The 13,524-nt window shown below is 36.8% G+C and overlaps 1 long non-coding RNA gene across 1 annotated transcript; it reads right to left on the reverse strand.

Moving 5' to 3' along the window:
• Window positions 1–11,323: 11,323 nt before the first annotated feature.
• LOC125580680 lies at window positions 11,324–13,182 on the reverse strand. The gene is made up of 2 exons (XR_007318414.1): window positions 11,842–13,182; window positions 11,324–11,742 (listed from the first exon to the last, which is right to left on the reverse strand). It is a non-coding gene; the product is annotated as an uncharacterized LOC125580680 (long non-coding RNA).
• Between the last annotated feature and the right edge of the window lie 342 nt (window positions 13,183–13,524).

Below are 13,524 nucleotides of genomic sequence, written 5' to 3' on the forward strand. Positions count from 1 at the left end.
GGTTTATATTATGTTTCGATATCATAACTGATATTTAAACTCGCAGATGTGGTTGGGCAAATCCGTTCTGTCCAGGGCTCTGACCTTACCAAAGAAACAACTCGAGTCCTTATCCGTCTCCTCATTGATCCGTAAGAAACAATCAACATACAATTATCTTTATATTATTATTTATATTGTGCTAACATTAATAATCAAACTCTTGATTCTTTGTTGAATAATATTATTTGCAGATTCCGTGATTCATGGGTTTATTCCCGCCGGACGTGCTAATCATTACATGTCATCTTTGAAAGCTGGTTCCATTGTGAAAATCGATCGTTTTGAGGTTGTTAGGTGCTCAAGCATGTACAAGATAACTGATCATCCATTCCTCATTCGTTTCATCTCACCAACTATTAATGATGAAGTCATCACGGGAGCTCCTGAGATCAATTTTCAGTCATAACTAGACTGTTCGACAATTTCCAAGTGATTGCGAACACAAACCTAGAACTCCCAGGTATATTATCATATTGCATTTGAGTTTATATTATGTTTCGATATCATAACTGATATTTAAACTCGCAGATGTGGTTGGACAAATCCGTTCTGTCCAGGGCTCTAACCTTACCAAAGAAACAACTCGAGTCCTTATTCGTCTCCTCATTGATCCATAAGAAACAATCAACACACAATTCTCTTTATATTATTATTTATATTGTGCTAACATTAATAATCAAAAATATTTCATATTTTGTGGTCGTCTATTTATCTCCCTTACTTATCAAACTAATTTTACACAAACCTTTATTTTACACCTTAAAAGAAACCACAACAACCCAAACAATCAAAACACCAAAAACTAGAATTCCAAAAAAGACGAATCATTAATAATTACCTCTCTTTTTTGTCTAATCTTAGAAGTAAACTTCAAAACAAATATACCAACCAATCCAATCACTTCAACTAAAACTCAACGACACATACATCGAGTCAGCTAAACAAATACAAACTACACGGCCAACTATTTAACAATTTACAAACTTACTTTCGCAACAAAGAAGACAAAGACGACAACCAAAATCAGTAAAATGACCTAAACAAAAAAAACAAAGTAAATTACAAACTCTGATAAATACTGCTAACAATGATTTTTGTTTACATATTACCCATTAAATAAAAGATAAACAAACACATCTACACGAGGAGATATAAGAGACAATCCTGACAGGCACAAAGGCACCAACAACATCTCCACCTGCTCCCTACTCTTGCCTTATAAAAATAGCTTACATGCCCAATATAAACATGCCTATGCTATTGTCTTCTTATGAGAAATGCATAAATTCGTTTAAAACTAATTAAGACCCAAATACTCAGGATTGTCACTCATTTTATAGTTATTTCTACAAGTCTTCATGTATTTGTTTTAAAGGTCCGGTAAGAGCAACAAGTTAAAAAATAAAATAAAAACATATAACAAACATAATAAGGATAATAAAAATTATTACTTACACATAACTTACACAACTAAACTGGAGAAAAAATATCTAGAAACAAAAGGTACTCTCAACAACTTTAATATAATTTATGTACTCTCAACAGTACAAGAAACAAATTAAAAAGACAAACAAACAATAAGTCTCAGTGACATGGCAAACAACACCACAAACTATATCAATTACATTATTAACACAATTTAGTCATTCGTAAGTAGAGAACAATGCATACACAGTTCATCATCACAACTCTAACCCTATAACAATTAAAAAGCTTGAAAAACAACTCAAAACGCAAAATTCACAACTACAATAACCCTAGCAGTATTGAGATGAAACAAGAACTCTGTACACAACTCCGCGTTTGCGCGGGGGCAATGCCCCTAGTAATTTATAGTAGTAACACATTCATCCTCTGGCGTCTATCACTCTTTTTTGTTGTTGACTATTGCTGTATATAAACCAGTCGATTTTCTTTTATAATTGTGGGTGTTTGGATCAAAACGTAAATAATCTTTCATGAAACTGATACCAGTGAATAGCGTAACTCTACAATTTTAAATTAGGCTTAAGATATAGTTATGTGTCACATATATATATATATATAGCCAAAGTGACAATTTCTTACTCGCATGAATTGAATACCGGACTTAGAAGTTTATGCTCTTTATCTTACCTCACCTTTGGTTGCAATCAGACAATTTACTTACCACATTTTTTAACGAAACTTCAGTCACAGGTATGTCTTGGCCTTTACATCTCAAACTTTTAAAATTGTTTATGACAACTTAATCTCGCATGTCGTCTTAGAGCAAAAGGTTTTAACTTTTGCAAACTCAACAACATAGACATGTTAATGCCAGTTACAAAAAAACATGAACATGTTCATTGTGTATGTATTGTTGAGAAAACTACTATATTTTCATATCCTTAAGTATAAATTTGGAATGTTACCATAAAAACTGAAAGTAAAATTTTCGGACCGAGAATGATAACATATTAAATCGTTAAATTTTAAAAAGATCACTACCTAGTGGAGCACTAAACCATTAATGACAAAGGTACTGAAGATCTGAATACTTTTTCGGATGTCGATTTGATGTTCATCCGAGTAGGCACAATATGGAGTTATGGACTCATTTAATCCAAAAGCGATCGTGGAAACGGTTTACCAACTTAATGTATTCTACTACGTGCTTCACCTAACTGAGCATTCTAATGCATGTGCCAACATTAAACTATCATCACATATTCACATGTTTATTTTGCTTTCTATTTTTTTTTTTTTTTTTTTTGGTAAAATGTTAATATTATACCATTTTTGAATTTTTCACAATGTTGCAAGCAACTTATTACACGAAATGAAACAAGAACAAACACAACACAAAACAAGTCGAAAAAGAACCTGAAGGAAGCTGATACGAGGCAAAATAAAGCTGAAGGAGCGAAGGGCCGGCTGGGGAGGGTGCTGGGACTGAAAGGAGCCGGTCACGAAGTAACCTGTCAAGCGCTAGATGGAGAACACCAGGCGAAGAAGACACAGAGGTGAAGATACACGAGTTTCTTTCTCTCCAGATGATATAGATGATGGACTGAAAGAAAAGCTAGAGTAGAATCACTTGATTTCTGCAGAGTACTCGACTGGAAGATGCAATCCAAGCTGCTGCTGAATGTAGATCTTCAGGCGGGTTAGGCAGAATATTAGATGCAAACGTCAACCAAAGCGCAGAGGAGAAATTGCATTCAAAGAACAGATGGTGATGCGTTTCCACCGCTGAGTTGCAGAGCACGCACTGATCAGTCACATTTAGGCCCCATCTTCGAAGTCTGTCCTTAGTAGGAAGCCGTCGAAGGAGAGCCAACCAGGACATGAACGTGTTTCTAGGAATGTTTTCCTTGAACCATATGACTTTATGCCAAAACACAACCGGTGCCGGGATCCGTAGATGTTCCCATGTGATCGTGGAAGAAAAAGAAGGCCCAAAAGAGTTCCCTGACTTGCGCCATAAGTAACAATCTGATCCATTCAAGGATGTCGGTGGTTCAATTGAAGTTATTACCCTTTGGATATTCTGAGCAGCCGGGAACCTCCAAGCCCCATCAACCGCTGCATCAGCCACCGAGGCCCCAACCCTGATTATTAGACTGCGAGGACCAGTTTGACCCGCCACTCCAATTAATGGACCCAAATCTGTCCAGTGATCATGCCAGAAACTAGCTGCTTTCCCATCTCCAATAGTACATCTCATAAGTTCTGATACAATGGGTTTTAGTTGCAGCATACTACGGATTGTTGGTGAGAAACGAGGTGAGTCAGTAGTCTGCCAGAACCCAGTACGGTGGAAAATATGTTTCCTCATCCAGGAGACCCAAATAGAAGCTGGTGCTGAGAAGTAAGACCATACTCTTTTTAGACGAAATACTGTCTCAAACTCCTCAAGGTGCCTTATACCCAGACCACCCTCTGCTTTTGGCATACATATGTCTCTCCACGATACTTGCGCTCCTCTAGCTGACGTTCCATTCGTCCAAAGGAAAGCTGAACATAAAGAGTCGACCTTTGCATAGAAAGCTTTTGGTAGCACAAACACTCCGCTCCAAAAGTTAACCATCCCATATATTACTGAAGCAACAAGCCTTATTTTTCCAGCAAACGATAAGTATTTGACAGTCCAAGAATGCAACTTTCCTGTTATCTTATCAATGAGTGGCTGTAAGGTGGAAAGAGTAAGTCTACCCGGATTTAGCGGCAGGCCAAGGTAGCGAGTAGGAAAGATACCTTGCTTGAAACCCGAGATACCACTTAGTGCAGCAACCTCACTGTCATTAAATCCCCCGAAAAAAATCTCCGATTTTGAGGGATTCATCTCCAGACCTGACATGTTCTTAAAGTCCATCATCACAGGGGAGATTCTAGCCAGCGAGAGACGAGAGCCGTCAGAGAATATCAGGAGGTCATCAGCAAAAAGAAGGTGTGTGACTTTAGGGTCTTCACACTTTGGATGAAGCTTTATCTTCCCCTGTACCGCAGCCTTTTCAAGGATCTTTGATAGAGCTTCCATCACCATAATGAACAGATACGGAGATATGCAGTCTCCTTGTCTTAAACCCTTTTTTCCTTTGAAAAACCCCGCTAGCTCTCCATTTATAGACATGGAGAATCTCGGTGATGTTATACACTCCTTGACCCATTCCCGGAATACTAGAGGAAAGTCCTGCGCCTCCAACAATTTCATCAAGAAATCCCAGCAGATGGTGTCGAAAGCTTTCCTAATATCAACCTTCAGCATTGAACTCTTTGCACATGTAGCCTTTTCATAATTCCTTATCAACTATGAGGACAGAAGAACATTTTCTCCAAGGCTTCTTCCTTTTAAGAATGCAGATTGATTTGGGCGAATGCAATGTTGGAGTATAGGTTTCAGGCGATTGGCAATGATTTTTGCTATCACTTTGTAAGCAATGTTGCAGCAACTTATCGGGCAGAATTCTCCGAGCTTGCAAGCCTGAGAAGTCTTAGGAATTAGGACTATCGCTGTATTGTTGAGGTCCTTTAGTAGCTTTCCATTTCTGAAAAACTCTTGGACAGCAGCAACAAAGTCATTACCCACGATTGGCCATGAAGATCTAAGGAACTCGACCGAGTAACCGTCTGGTCCGGGGCTCTTGCTAAGAGGCATAGCGAAAACAGTCTTAGTAATCTCCTCACTTGTTACATCCTTCAGCAAACCTGCTTTTTGTTCATCGGAGCATCTAAAGTCCATGAGTTCTCGCAGCTCGTCCACTGTTGCTGGTGATTACATCAAATCTGTCTCGCCCAAGATGCCTTTGAAGTAGTCTACAGCATGCTCCTTGATACCCTCAGTTGTGTTTATCATGTGATCCTCTGAGTCCCTGAAGAAGTGAATATGGTTCCTGCTTGCTCTCTGGATCACTGGTTTCTGGTAAAAGGTAGTGTCCCTATCTCCTAACTGGTGCCACTGAACCCTAGATTTCTGCCGATAAAACTTCTATTCAGCCTTAGCAAGCACTTATAACTTTCCTCTTTCTTCGTGCTCTTGCCTAGCAGTCTCAGTATCAGGATTAGATAGAAGCTGCCTCTGGATCAAAACAACCTGAGACGCCTGTTCCTTTACTCTCAAGGTGATACCACTGTAATTTCTTGCATTCAAGTTCCTCATAGCCGGCTTGAGTAGCTTGAGAGATCGAGCAAGCCTGAACTGCTGAGATCCCTGAGTTGTCTCAAACTTCCAAGAACTCCTCACAGTATCCAAATAGTCCGGATGATCAATTGTATGATGGAAAAATTTGAATGGTTTAGGTGCCCGCCGAGTCTGAGAAGGCATCCTAACCAAGCAAGGTGCATGATCAAATTTTTCCGGTTCCAGGAATTCACAAAAAGAGCCAGGAAACAATTGAGCCCAGTGTTGGTTGAATAGCGCATGATCAATTTTTTTCGCCACTGGGTTTGCATCTTGATTGTTCCACCAAGAATAAGTGAGGCCGTTGGCCTGAGCTTTAAACAGTTCAGCCTCCTGCAATGCCAAGTTGAAATCCTCCATCCCAGCAGTATCCACATCAGTCGTCAAGTGTTGGGAGTGCTGGTCTGATCTTAGTATCTGGTTGAAATCCCCTAATACAGCCCAAGGGTATCTCAAAGCAGGGGAATTAGCGTTTATAAAAGCCAGTTCATCCCACAACTGTTGCCTCTCCTCAACTTGATTAAACCCATATACAAAGCTAACCGTGAGTGATAGGTTTTCAGCCAAAATAAATATGCCACAAGTAACCACTTGAGGCGAAGCTTGATAGATCGTCACCGATACAGTCGGATGCCAAACAACGATGATCCTTGCTGGAGATTGGTTATCCGAGTTCGCAAAATGCTTCCATCCAACTGGAAGAGCTCCTGAAATCCGACTTCCATTGTTGTGTTGTATTTTTGTTTCAAGATACACTCCAAAAAGGGGTTTATATTTTCTTATCCAGTCCTTGACTGAAGTGTGGCGTGTTTCGCTATTCAGACCTCTTACATTCCACGCAAAAAACATGATTCAAAAGATGATTAAGCTTTGGTAGCCTTGCGGCTACTCTTCCGATTCAAAACCAAGAAGAAAGGATCGTTCGAAGCTCCTGCCTTATCAGAACCTGAGGCAGAACCATCATCTTCGTGATAAATATGAACTGTGGAAAATCCCAAGTTCCTATCCAACGAGACCACCTACTTTGGTGATGACTCCTTTATGCATGACCTTTCGGCTGCAGGTTCTTTAGTTGAATTCTCAGAAGATTCCTCACTTCCTGCATCCATCGATAATTGGAGATCATCTGTTGACTCCTTGGGTGCTATAAGAGCATCAATTGACTCGCCATGTTGGCATTCTTGTTCCACACTTGGTAGAACACTTTGTGGACTAGAAGGCCCGGTGCTAACAGCAACAGAAGCGTCACTGCCCCTACTGCGGTCCCGTCTCCTTGCTCGGGCTGATCTTCCAGGTCTAGAGCGCTTTCTACCCTTGGATTCACGACTCATGGAACGAGCTGAGGGAGGCACATCTTTTCGAGTAGCTGGTGGAACTATAGGTCGCCATTTTTTAGCCTGGAGATGAACATAGGTGTTGTCTGTGGCCAAACTTCCCGCAGTTTGTGCATTTTTCAGGCAGCCAGGGGTAAGAAACAGAGATCTCCACTTCCCTCCCATTAGAAAATCCTGACACAATCCTGTCCGGCAAGGTAGTCAATAAATTAACTTTAACCCACACTTTAGCAACCTCGAAATTTTCTTTTCTTTCAATTTCTGGTGCTAGTGAAACAGGCTTTCCTACTGCAGTTGCAATTCTACTCAGACTCTGCTGGTTGAATAGAAGGTAGGGAACGCCTCTGAGCTCTACTGGCACCACTGCTGATGTTAGTTGAGGCTGCTCAGGCGTAAACTCCGGGGACCAGGCTGCCACGAACATTGGGCATCCCTTTATCATCCAGACTTGTCGACTCAGCAGAGCATCCCTGGTTCTCTCATTTGTAACCTTCAGTAAGGAAGTTCCTTCTCCAATCTTATGGACAAAGATCCTAGGTCCTGTGCGAGCCCAAATCGCATTAACAACTCCAATAATCCTTCCCATAGGTGGCACATCCCCCGGGAAGCGAGCGAACACGAATTCCTTGAATTCCACCTTTGCAGATTCAATGTTCTCATCAGGTATCATCACAAATGGAGCACCTGGCACATGAGATGTAGGCGTTCCCAGCTCTTGAAGCAAGGTTGACTTTTGAATCCTTGCAGACAAAGTCGGTGCCACATACGCCGACGGAGGAGAATCAGATACAGGGTCCTCAGCCTTCGTCAAGTTTGCCGGTTGAGGATCTGAGATAGTCATAGCACTGGAAGATGAACCTTCCACAGCACACGGAGATGAAGGTTCCATCGACTTCTGGATTTCGCCCAACAAATCGAGCTCACCAGCGAGATCTGGAGAGGACTTTTCTTCCTGAACATCACCTGCAACAGAGTGAGCAGTGGTTGCGGGAAGAATAGCAGTTTTCTTGGTCGCAGCAGAGGTCCCTCTACCACGAGCCGCGAGACGACCTAGCTTAGTAGAGGCCGCAAGCATCGAAGCACCAGGTTTTTTACGCCTCCCCATTGAGAGGGAAAGACAAGTTTACAAGTAAGAAGAGGAGAGACAGAGAGTTCTCGACAATGGCGTGGTGCCGGAGCCGTCGGCGGCGAGAAAGAGGTGAAAAACCCTAATCGCCTTTCAGTCGCCTTTTAATGTAGTTGTTTTGTTTGTCTGGGTTTACTGAAACTTCCACCAAAACTGTAACAACAAATCAGTTGTTCCGAATTCTGAAGATATACGTTAAGGAATTTGATTTAGTATACATACACAGAAGATTATTAGTAATTTGTCACTATTAATAATTTTGAATAAAGCTTTGCTATCGGATATTTTTAACGTAAGTTTTTAATTCAGGTCATTGTTTTTTTTAATAGAATGTAAAATTAATTCAGAATAAAAAAACTTCTTTTGTGTTTACAACTTGTTTCTCTCTCTGATACTACTTGCTAAGATAAGAAATATTTAATTGATCAAAAAAAAAAAAAAAAAGATAAGAAATATTTAACAGCCCTACAATTCTTTTGCTAGTCATCAAGAACTTATAATACATGAGCTAGGTGTGACGTGTGAGTATATAAAATTCGAATTGCATTAAGCTCTTACTCGTACATTCAACTGGTACATCCAATTTTGGGTCTGCAGCAACTCTTAAATAAGTCTTCGCATGTACCCAACCAAACTATATAGTATAGGTATCTGCATCCACATGCATTAGTCTAAAAATATTCCAGCCAGACTGTGTCTTAGCAGTCAACTCTATAGTACTAAATGCGTTTTTCCAGGAGCCGACCGGATCAACCGACGGAGGCGGACCTACATGGAGAGTAGGGGGACTCCTTAAATAATAAAAAGTTTCTTTGTAAGCCGTGTACAAAGATCTATCTTAGCACAGCTGGTAAAAATCTCTTTCTCTGACACCCCTTAAGTACGCAACCCGAGTTCGATGTACGTAGTTTGCACCTTTTTCTGATTTTATTTGTTTCTTTTTGTTACAGGCCAAAAGCCCAATATATTTTCTGCATTTTTATGTAGACCCAAGTTAATATTTGGGTTGGACAGTTCACTTTAGTTATTGTTTTTATACATTTACGTGGGTTTCTAAGCCCAAATTGAAGATTTTTTTTTTTTTTAACCAGAAGATTTGTATTTTTTTTAGTTAACAATTTGACAATCCAATATTATATGTAATCAATATTTAATAAAAAATTTAATTTTAATTATTATTATTTAAATATATTCAAAATTAATAAATAAGTTATTTTTGACACCGGTAAAATATATTTCTGGGTCTGCCACTGTTAACCAATATGGTATATCAAAATAATAATAATAATAATATATATATTGTATAGGTATCTGGACATGCAAAGGAGTTTGTATTGGATACTAGGCTTTTTAGATTTGGATACTTGGGCCTTATAGTCACATAGTGAATTCTTACCCGATCCATTATTATATTGCAATCGTGAATTCTGAAAATTTATTCATTACAAACAAAAAAAGTCAACCTATTTCGCGAGTTTTCAGATACTTCAACACCTTTAAATTCAGGTACTATATTCCGTATGTTTTTTTCAAGTTTTCATGTGTAGTAAATTAGTAGTGCAAATCAGAGCTACTATATGATACGCGACATGAAAAACACATCTATTTTTTTTCCAATAAATAGACTATAGTTTTACTAGGGGTTGGCCAGTCCTACGGACGGATAAATCTACAACAAAATTATTTAATATTTCAATATTTTTAATTTCATAAAGCATTTTAAAACAATGAAGATATTTTAAATTTAAGACTATATTGTAAATTTGATTAAAATTTGTTGGTTTGAGTTGAAATAACCGCTAACAAATTTTTAGTGAACATAAAATAATTAAATAAAACAAATTAAGGAAAATTTAAGGATTTATATTTATTTTTTCGATTTTTATTTCATTTTGATATAGTAGAAGAAAATCTAAAATAAAAAACAACCGATACATTTTTTGTAAGTTTTTCAAATTTTAATATTTTACACTAATTAATTTCTAACGATATTAATTAATCTATTTCCAAGCTAAATAAATTGAAAATATAATATAATGTAATAATATTATAAAAATTTATATTTTAAAGTAATATATAAATAGTTTCAACAATGTCATAGATAATAATTAATATATTTTATTTAACAACAACTGATGTTTTATAATATATGTTTGTTTCACTTTATATTAGATTTTCAATTTATAATGAAATTTTATTTAATTTTTAGGATTTTATAAATTATCTTTTGTAAATTATTTTAGCATTTGTTAAACTTTGTCTTATAACAAAATTATTTGTTGGAAAGTTTGCTCATGCTATTTGAAAATATTTTTTTACAGATTAATAGTTTTATAAATTAATAAAATATTACATTTTTAATTGAAGTTTACTTGAGTTTCATACCACATCATGTCAAATAATTTACTTCGAACAAATTATAGTGAACCAAACCGAATCGTAAGTTAACCAAAATAACTAAAATGTAGTGTAACCGTTAATAATCGGGAAATTAAGATGAACCAAACAACATACATGTACTTTCTGAAATTTGTTTTTTTTCTTGAAATGCTAAAACCAAAAAACAAATAACTCAATCCTTATTTTTAGTGTTGGCTATTTTGGCGTTGACTTGACTGGTAACCATCGAAGAACATTAGGAATAAATAGGAAAAAAATGAATAGGAATAAAATTTTGGAAATGATGAGGAATGAGAGTTTCTTATCAAAATAAACAAGGAACAAATTTGCATTATAATTCTCTACAAAAAAGGGAATGAGAAGGAATGAAGAGGAAAAAATATTCCTCATGAATGGTAACATTTTTGAGGAACGTTAAGGAATGTAGTGTTCCACTTCATTCCCTTGGTTACCATTCAAGGTGTTGGGGATCTAGGAAATTGAATTGTCGCGGGTACTTAAGGAAGCTTTTTTAATGTCTTATGTTGTTTTAGTTTGTTTGCCATAGTCCAAAGTTACAGATTCACACGTTTTTTATAGCTACAGTTCTCGTCTTCGTAATTTTTGAAAAAGTAGTTAAATTTTTTTTTTTTTTAAATGTAGTTTAATTTCATCTATTATGAAAGTTGAAACAAAAAGTCGAGACCATGAAAATACATGTTGTGCTCAAACTTTTTTAAAAAAAAACTTTGTTTATTCATGAGTAAAGAATATAAACTTTTGAGGTCTGTGACATAAATATAAGATAACATTATGAGGTTTTATTTCATAGAACTGCATGTTGTGAAACTCACTTTGGAAAAATCTATACATGTCTTGAGATCATACTCACACTCTATATGTTTCAAAGTATTGTACATAAACATAACGATCAAGATAAAGGCATGAACATGATACATCAAACAGTGAAAACCAGGAGCATCCTCATCATTCTCCCATCGCATCCTCTTTTCCCACCATCCAATCCTTATCTCAGATTACACACGCAAAGACTTCACCTTTATACCCCAAAAAACACCAACTAACCAATCCGCTATCTTTTCCACACAATATCTACTACCGCAACCAAATTCTTTGGTAAAATATATTTGCTTCTTCTGTAAATCAGTGATGGCTTAATAATAACCATCAAGCTATATCAGTCTACTCCGACTAAAACCCTACAACATACCAAACAGGGATACAAAGCAGGAAGCTTGAAGAAACCAGTATCAGATCAGAGATAACATATCCAAACTGAAGAAGATGAACACACGTACCAATATCAGTGTTAACAAATTTAGCGAGAAAAAGCTAAAACAACAAAGAGTGTGAAAAGCTAAAACAACAAAGAGTGTGGTCATACGGTTGAAGATTTCAAGCGAGGAGCTGATTCCTGAAACTAAACGAAGAAAGGAAAAAAAAAGGAAAATTCAATTTAGACCATTAACACCTCGACAGAAATCGAGAATCTTAAAAAGATGATAACCCTATAAGGGTCTGATTAATATCAGAGAGAGAGAGAGAGTGAGAGAGAGATTGGAAGCTTATGGAATGAGAGCCGTCAAAGTTAGATCCTTAGTTTTTAGATGCTGAGACATATCTCTATAGCAGAACGATCTTCTTCTGGTATTCGGACACATAAGGGCATCTTCTCATTGTTCTCTTCCCTACTACGACGCTGCCGAGCTGATTGATCTTCAATGTCTGTCGAGAAAGTATTAAATTGTTTGTATGAACAGAGGAATGTTTGAGTAAACATGAGGCTCTAAGATCCTTCAATCATATATAGACACTTTAGAATTTCGGCTTAGCATATGGATTCTTTATCTATCTCGAGTGTGCAAGTCCTTGCAGGATATGTTCAATGCAAGCTAGCCAATCACATCAAACACAAATAATCCCATAAAATCAAGTTGGCAAGTATAAACCATAAGCAACATCTTTGTTCGCTATCATTGCTGACATACACTTGTTCTAATCTAGTGGATTCAAATACAATATTTAACATCATATATTAATCATCTTTGTCTAGTTAGCCAAAATAAGTCCTTTTAAAAAAAAAAAAAAAAAAAGGAAGTATAAACCAATCAAAAAGAAAAAGGAACAAAGACTTAGAGCATCATTATCCCTATAACTCCATTTGGGTTTCTTAGTGACTTGTTTAATAATAAAAATTAGTTAAAAAATTTAATTAAGAAACTTATAGATTTTGTGCTCCATTGGGAGTTTCTTAATGAAGGGTTCTTAAAAAAAAAAATTAAACATTGTTGTATTAAAATTAATTTTTTTTTTTAAATAAAACATAGTAAAAATAGATTTGAAAAGAAGATGTCATATATGTGATTAAAAAGTAGAAATTGTTTTTGATTACTTTATGTATAAATTTTGATCACAAGATACACTGCAACCAGAATAGACATTCACTAATGATCATCTAGTTCATAAGATCAAGCACAAGAAATAGAAGTCATACTACATACCGGGCAACAGAGAGCTGAGTAACGTCTATAGCACTAACGCATATCCATTTTGCAGCATCAGTGCCAAACAATGCTTGCCCAGCCCACCTATCCATCAAGTGAACAATAAAAGAAAAGATCAATGAGATGAAAGCACAACATATAATGATATCCACAAGATATCTTACCATGGCAAACTGATATAGCTTGCTCCAAGCGCAAAAGTTTCCAACCAATCCATTTTGTTTTAGCTGCAAATAGATGTATTGATAAGTGTTAACTCCAAAACAGCGCTGGAATATATATATAGAGCTTACCTTAAGAGATGGAGAAGAGCATAATGATAAACAAAGAACCTCTAAAGGCTTTGTCACATCTCAACACAAATATCTATCTCTCTCTGATCATCCATGAGTACTGCCACACAGACAAATCTCTTCTTTTAATTACTAGAATTCAACAGATTGTATAAGATGTTAAACAGGCAAAAGGAAGAGTTTA

The sequence above is a fragment of the Brassica napus genome, chromosome C1 (genome assembly GCF_020379485.1).
Source record: "Brassica napus cultivar Da-Ae chromosome C1, Da-Ae, whole genome shotgun sequence".
NCBI classification, from domain to species: domain Eukaryota; kingdom Viridiplantae; phylum Streptophyta; class Magnoliopsida; order Brassicales; family Brassicaceae; genus Brassica; species Brassica napus.